Source organism: Bombyx mori, chromosome 13 (assembly GCF_030269925.1).
Source record: "Bombyx mori chromosome 13, ASM3026992v2".
NCBI lineage: Eukaryota > Metazoa > Arthropoda > Insecta > Lepidoptera > Bombycidae > Bombyx > Bombyx mori.
This window is the reverse complement of record NC_085119.1, coordinates 6,050,775-6,056,894: the sequence shown is the minus strand read 5'-3', so window position 1 is coordinate 6,056,894 and position 6,120 is coordinate 6,050,775. Positions and strand designations below refer to the sequence as shown.

The window sequence follows — 6,120 nt, the reverse complement described above, 5'->3', positions numbered from 1 at the left end:
AAAGATTATGATTAAGGTTCATGATTTATGATAAATACCTGACTTAGTAAAGCGAAGCAGATAAATTTTAAAGTGAATAAATATTATTTAGTGAAGTGAATCAAAATATATATATATATATACCTATATATATACAAAGGAATATGGAATAAGGTAGGTTGCGGCATTTACGTTGTAGATTTCTATGGGCTCCGGAAACCACTTACTATCAGGTGGGCCGTGAGCTCGTCCACACACTTATGTAATAAAAAAATAAAAATATGACTCCTTTATTTTAATATTTTCTTGTGCGATCACAAACCACTTACCTTATATTGGTGTGTTACCGAATCCTGGCAACCCCCGACCGAGAGCCAGCGCTAAAACTATAAAAACGATCCCTCGCTGCGCCTTTGCCTCTTTTTTGTGCGTGGCGTTCGTGTGTGCGGTTCTTGTTGAAACATGTTTGGTTCTTGTGTAATTTTAACAGTTTTCGTTAATAGTAAATTGAAATCATTTTGTTAGAAGTTTTGTTAATTCAGTGAAATATAATTAGGCCAGTTCTGTGTTATTTATTTCTTTTTGTTAACTACCTCACTTCTGGTCGATAATATCAGAAGTGGGATAAATCCACGTGCTTTTGAAATATGACGGGACGTCGATCTAGAAAATACAAGCGTGATCATTCTCATTGACGCTGTCATGACAGCTCGAATTCTTGATTTAGGAGTTTGTTGCAATTATTATCGTCGCGATCGTGCTGTGTGTAGGAAGAGCAAGACACCTACGCCGCAGGATTTCTCCTGGCATAGTTCCGTGGAACCGTTGTTTAGAACATAATTATACTCGTGAGATCGTGAGATTAGGGACCACTTTACCGGTACCGTCTAATCGCAATACGCTGTCGCACTCTTGTACCGAACGCCACGCGCAGTTATTTTTGCCACCAGCAGCAACGATTTCCGTCGAAGGGGGTGACGCATGTGCACCTGAGTACCCTGGAACAGCGTCATGCAAATCGGCGGGTGTGTGTAGCAGTGCTGGTCAGCAGATGGACGGCGTGACGAACAGGATTATTGGAGCATTGCAGGTGCTATCTAAACTTTGACAATGGAGGCGCCTTCTGTCTGATTTGTTCACAGACGCAGGGCGTTGTCGCCGACGTGTGAGGTCAGTAGCGAGTCGGCGCCGTGCTCCAGCAGGAGAGCGCAGAGCCGTGCAGACTGCGCGTGTTGCTCGCGTGCCGGTACCTGCGCGCGCTCACCTGCTTCAGACGTGCATACTGCGCGTACTGCTCGCGTGCCGCTGGCTGCGCGCACTGCTCGCGTGCAGCTGGCTACGCGCGCTCATCTACTTCTGGCGCGCATACTGCGCGCACTGCTCGCGTGCCGCTGGCTGCGCGCGCTCATCTGCTTCTGGCGCGCATACTGCGCGTACTGCTCGCGTACTGCTGGCTGCGCGCGCTCATCTACTTCTGGCGCGCATACTGCGCGCGCTCGCCTGCTTCAGACGTGCATACTGCACGTGTTGCTCGCGTGCCGCTGCATGCGCGCGCTCACCTACTTCTGACGTGCATACTGCACGTGTTGCTCGCATGCCGCCGACTGCACGGTGCTGTACGACTGGTAGTGACGCAGAGGGCGATGTCGCTTAGTCTGCGGCCTGCTACTGCGGACTACCCAACTGATTATCTATCAGGACGGTCGAGCGGGACGCCCGCCAGACGTGGTGCAGCCTCGCATCGTGGGAGCAGACTAGAGCTGGGACGGCTGCCCTGCTTCCACATCATCCTTACGAGTGGCCCCGGTGACATGCAGCCTTTTCTTCGAAATTAATATGTGAAGGTCGAGGTGGGCACTTCGGTGCTTTACTTCCCATTTTTGAGGTTGAGGTGGGCACTTCGGTGCTTTACTTCCCATTTTTGAGGTTGAGGTGGGCACGACGGTGCTTTACTTCCCATTTTTGAGGTTGAGGTGGGCACGACGGTGCTTTACTTCCCGTTTATTTTTTTTGAGCAGTATGGTAGATGCGGATTCGGCCGGATCTTGCGTCCCTACTGTTTAGCTGTGTTGTGTCGGTAATGTTCAGTATCTGTATCGGTGAATATTGCCGACAACAGCGCGCTACTGTTTTAGACGTTTCCTGTACGGGCTAACTCAGTAAAGGAATCATGCAGGTGTCTCAAATTGCGCAGTTTGGGACAGTTGTGCGATATCCATTCTTCTCACTTCAAATGTTTATCTTTGGCTCGTCCTCGCTGCAGATGTAAGAGTGCACGCTTGCGTCTGTAGTAGGGATTCTAAATTTTAGAAAGTTTTAGAGCATTAAGGTCTGGGTGTAATTTTTTTTGTTACGTTACAGAGGGTGACCTTGTTGATGCAAGCTCTGACGTAGCTGGAAGAGATATGCTTCTGCTGAGAGATGAAGCGGTCGAGGACGCCTCGCCATCAGGAACGGCCGTGTTACCGAATCCTGGCAACCCCCGACCGAGAGCCAGCGCTAAAACTATAAAAACGATCCCTCGCTGCGCCTTTGCCTCTTTTTTGTGCGTGGCGTTCGTGTGTGCGGTTCTTGTTGAAACATATTTGGTTCTTGTGTAATTTTAACAGTTTTCGTTAATAGTAAATTGAAATCATTTTGTTAGAAGTTTTGTTAATTCAGTGAAATATAATTAGGCCAGTTCTGTGTTATTTATTTCTTTTTGTTAACTACCTCACTTCTGGTCGATAATAGGTGCTATAAAAAAGTTAACAATACACGGTCGTGTGAGGTTTCTCTGCGAGCTTGTATTACGGCTTTAAAAATGTACTATGTATACGGTGCTCTACACAATTGTGCTTACCAAAACAGGCACATCGAGGGAGTTTAAAAGATGTGGCATTTGTTGCAGGGGACCCTTAGTCTCCACCTGTTCTGTGTTTGTAACTTATGTTTCTACGATTTTCAACGTCTAATGCAACTAGAAGTAACAAGTTAAACTTATTACCGAACTAAAGGGGGGAAGTAGCTTGTTAATTTACGATTTGATATATCTGTTCTAGGTATCTGTTTTTATGGCAACCAACTACTAGAGCTTGTCTTTCACGTATACTATAGCTATGTGTGTGTGTGTGTGTGTGTGTGTGTGTGTGTGTGTGTCTGTTTGCGTGTGTGTGTGTGTGTGTGTGTGTGTGTGTGTGTACGTGTGTGTGCGTGCGTGTGATTATGCACGCAAAAATTAAATTTTAATATTTGATACTCAACTTTTAGATCGTTTTCGGCATTCAAAGACGCAAAAGACGTGAAGAATCGTTATTAAGATAAACCATTTTTACAAATAGTATATTCTACGTTCATGCCGAGATATTCATATGTAGGTAGGGCTAAACCGATAAACATATTCGGGTTGGAGTAGAACAAATCCCTGGTGCCTTCTACACGGTTAGTAGTCTAAGCCTGTTGGAGGTGTTAATGGCTGTACGTTGATTACTAAGTCTCCAAGGTACTATTATGTGGTTCATAGGTATAATGTATGTATTGAATTATCAAGAAAATATTGAAAATATTGCAAATATTGAAAATAAAGTATAGTGTGGTCTGGTGTATTGTAGAGTAGTATACAATTTAGATGGTATCTACAATGGTATGGATGGTAGTATACAATTTACTCACCGCCCTGCCCATTTCTACCGTGAAGCAGTAATGCGTTTCGGTTTGAAGGATGGTGCAGCCGTTGTAACTATACTGAGACCATAGAACTTATATCTCAAGGTGGGTGAAGCATGTACGTTGTAGATGTCTATGGGCTACAGTAAAAAAAAAGAAAAAAAAAAAAGATTTTGATTTCCGGTATTCACTTTATGGAACTACATATTTTTTAATATAAAGTCTGTATGATTCACCATCTGTAAAAGAAACGGATCTATATTATCTGCTACATTGCTAGTACATACGTGTATACATTCTGCCGCAAATCAGTTACGTATTCTACTGTTAAGGGTGAGACAGTCTTTAAATAATTAAAGTAGGACATTTACTTTGTGGCTCAAGGTGTGTGGCGGCATTTACTTTGTTGATGTATGTATCTCCAATAATCGTTTAGCACTAGGTAGATTTATCGCCGTGCAGCGTTTCGCGCGCCTTTCTCAAGGCGTAGCCCCCCGGCAGGAATTGGAAGAAGAGGAGGACCCCGGTCTTCCTCTTCTCCCTCTTCTTTTCTGGAGGCGCCGGAGTCCGACATAACCCGGTCTGTTACTCCCCTTGACCGGGTATCCGTAAATGGATTCCCCAGCGTAAAAAAAAGGTAGATCTATGCAACAAAAACAATCAAAGTTAGGGTAAACTTGTGACATAGTTTATTAGAATGACAAAGAAACAATGTTTTAATAATCTTGTGGGTTTTTCTCAACACTTGAAGGCGCTTTATTTGCAACTCTCTTATTATAGGATAACTTTCCGAGTTGGGATGTAGACAGTGAAAATGCAACAATGTACTTCAAAGTATTATAAATTTTAAAGTACTTTATTTTTGTTTACGTCTAAAGCAAGTTTTAAATAAATGTTAGCGTAGTAGATGATTGAGTTCCCGTCCCACCTAGTTAATGGCACGTGAAGCCACGATCCGAATACAAAAGCTAACTTTGAGACATCTAAGAGAAGACTGAATTTTATTAGTGGTACATTAACTGATGCTTATGCCGGAATATATAGTTTTTAAATCGTTTGCATAGGAATATATATTTAATTTTATTGAAGCAATAATGGCTTAGCGTGCTTATTTTAAGCATCGCCAGTGTAATCAAATTACGAATTATCGTGTTTATTCTCATGTATGAAATGAGAGGAAAATAAACAATTTTTTTATATTTCGGTTTTCAAATATATTGTTATATTATTATAACTAGATGATGAACGAGCTTTGGTCGGTTTTTTTTGATAACGCCATCTCGTTGTATCTTTAAAGCGGTTAGTTGCCCTCAACTAAGAAAAATAGTATTATTATTCACCAATAGATGTCGGGAAGAGTTGATTATTGAAAACACGAATAAAACAACATTTTCTGAAAATAAATCGTAGCTAGATCGATTTATCGCCCCCGAAATCCCCTGTTTACTAAATTTTATGAAAATCGGAGCCGTTTCCGAGATTCAGATTATATATACAAGAATTGCTCGTTTAAAGGTATAAGATAATAAATACAGTGTAACTAAAAAGTAAATAAAATATATATATTTATTAGCATTATTATCTTCACGATTCATGTAATTAATTTAAATAAAACCTAGATTTTCTGCCTTTTATAATCTTCGCCTTTTCGAACCTCTGTCAAATTTAGAACAATTTAAAAGTATACAATGAAAGTTTTTGATCAAACTTTAAGCCGGTGTGTTTGTAATCTGTAAATTAATTGTTTTTGTTTTTAAAGTTTGTAAACAACAAGACAACATCAGCCGGCTTTCGTGTTTGTTTTCAATTTACATGTTACGAGACTAGCTCTAGTGTGCTAGGAAGGAAATTTACTTTTCATTTGGATTTTGCGAGCTAAGCAAATTAGACTCTTGAAGCATATATTTTTAAGTGTACAATAATTGAAAGATGCATCTAGAAATAATATTCTTCTTTTTATGTTGTGCCGCACTTTATTACTGTGTTATTTTGTTCACGGATAAATTAAGGTCGCCTATACATATTTAATTTGTATCATAAGCCGGTATTACGGCTTAGTAAAATATTGTATACTGGATTCGGAATTTTAACACATTAACTAAGAAGGCTCAATGTAGAATATAATTTGATAAGCCAAGAAAGTAACTGTGTTTTTGTATAAATGCAATTTAGTTATTTTAGTTATTTAGTTAGTTTTAGTTAAAAATGCAATTTTGACGTCGTCGTGGCCTAACAGATAAGACGTCCGGTGCATTCGTGTTGAGCGATGCATCGGTGTTCGAATCTCAGGCGGGTAACAATTTTTCTAATGAAATACGTACTCAACAAATGTTCACGATTGATTTCCACGGTGAAGGAATAACATCGTGTAATAAAAATGAAACCCGCAAAATTATAATTTCCGTAATTATTGGTGGTAGGACCTCTTGTGAGTCGGCGCGGGTGGGTACCACCACCCTGCCTATTTCTGCCTTGAAGCAATAATGCGTTTCGGTT

The 6,120-nt window shown here is 40.9% G+C and overlaps 1 long non-coding RNA gene across 1 annotated transcript; it reads left to right on the top strand.

Annotated features, from left to right (window-relative positions):
- The first annotated feature begins 325 nt into the window (after positions 1-325).
- Positions 326-2,667, top strand: LOC134199948 (uncharacterized). The gene is made up of 2 exons (XR_009974643.1): positions 326-1,870; positions 1,912-2,667. It is a non-coding gene; the product is annotated as an uncharacterized LOC134199948 (long non-coding RNA).
- The last annotated feature ends 3,453 nt before the right edge of the window (positions 2,668-6,120 follow it).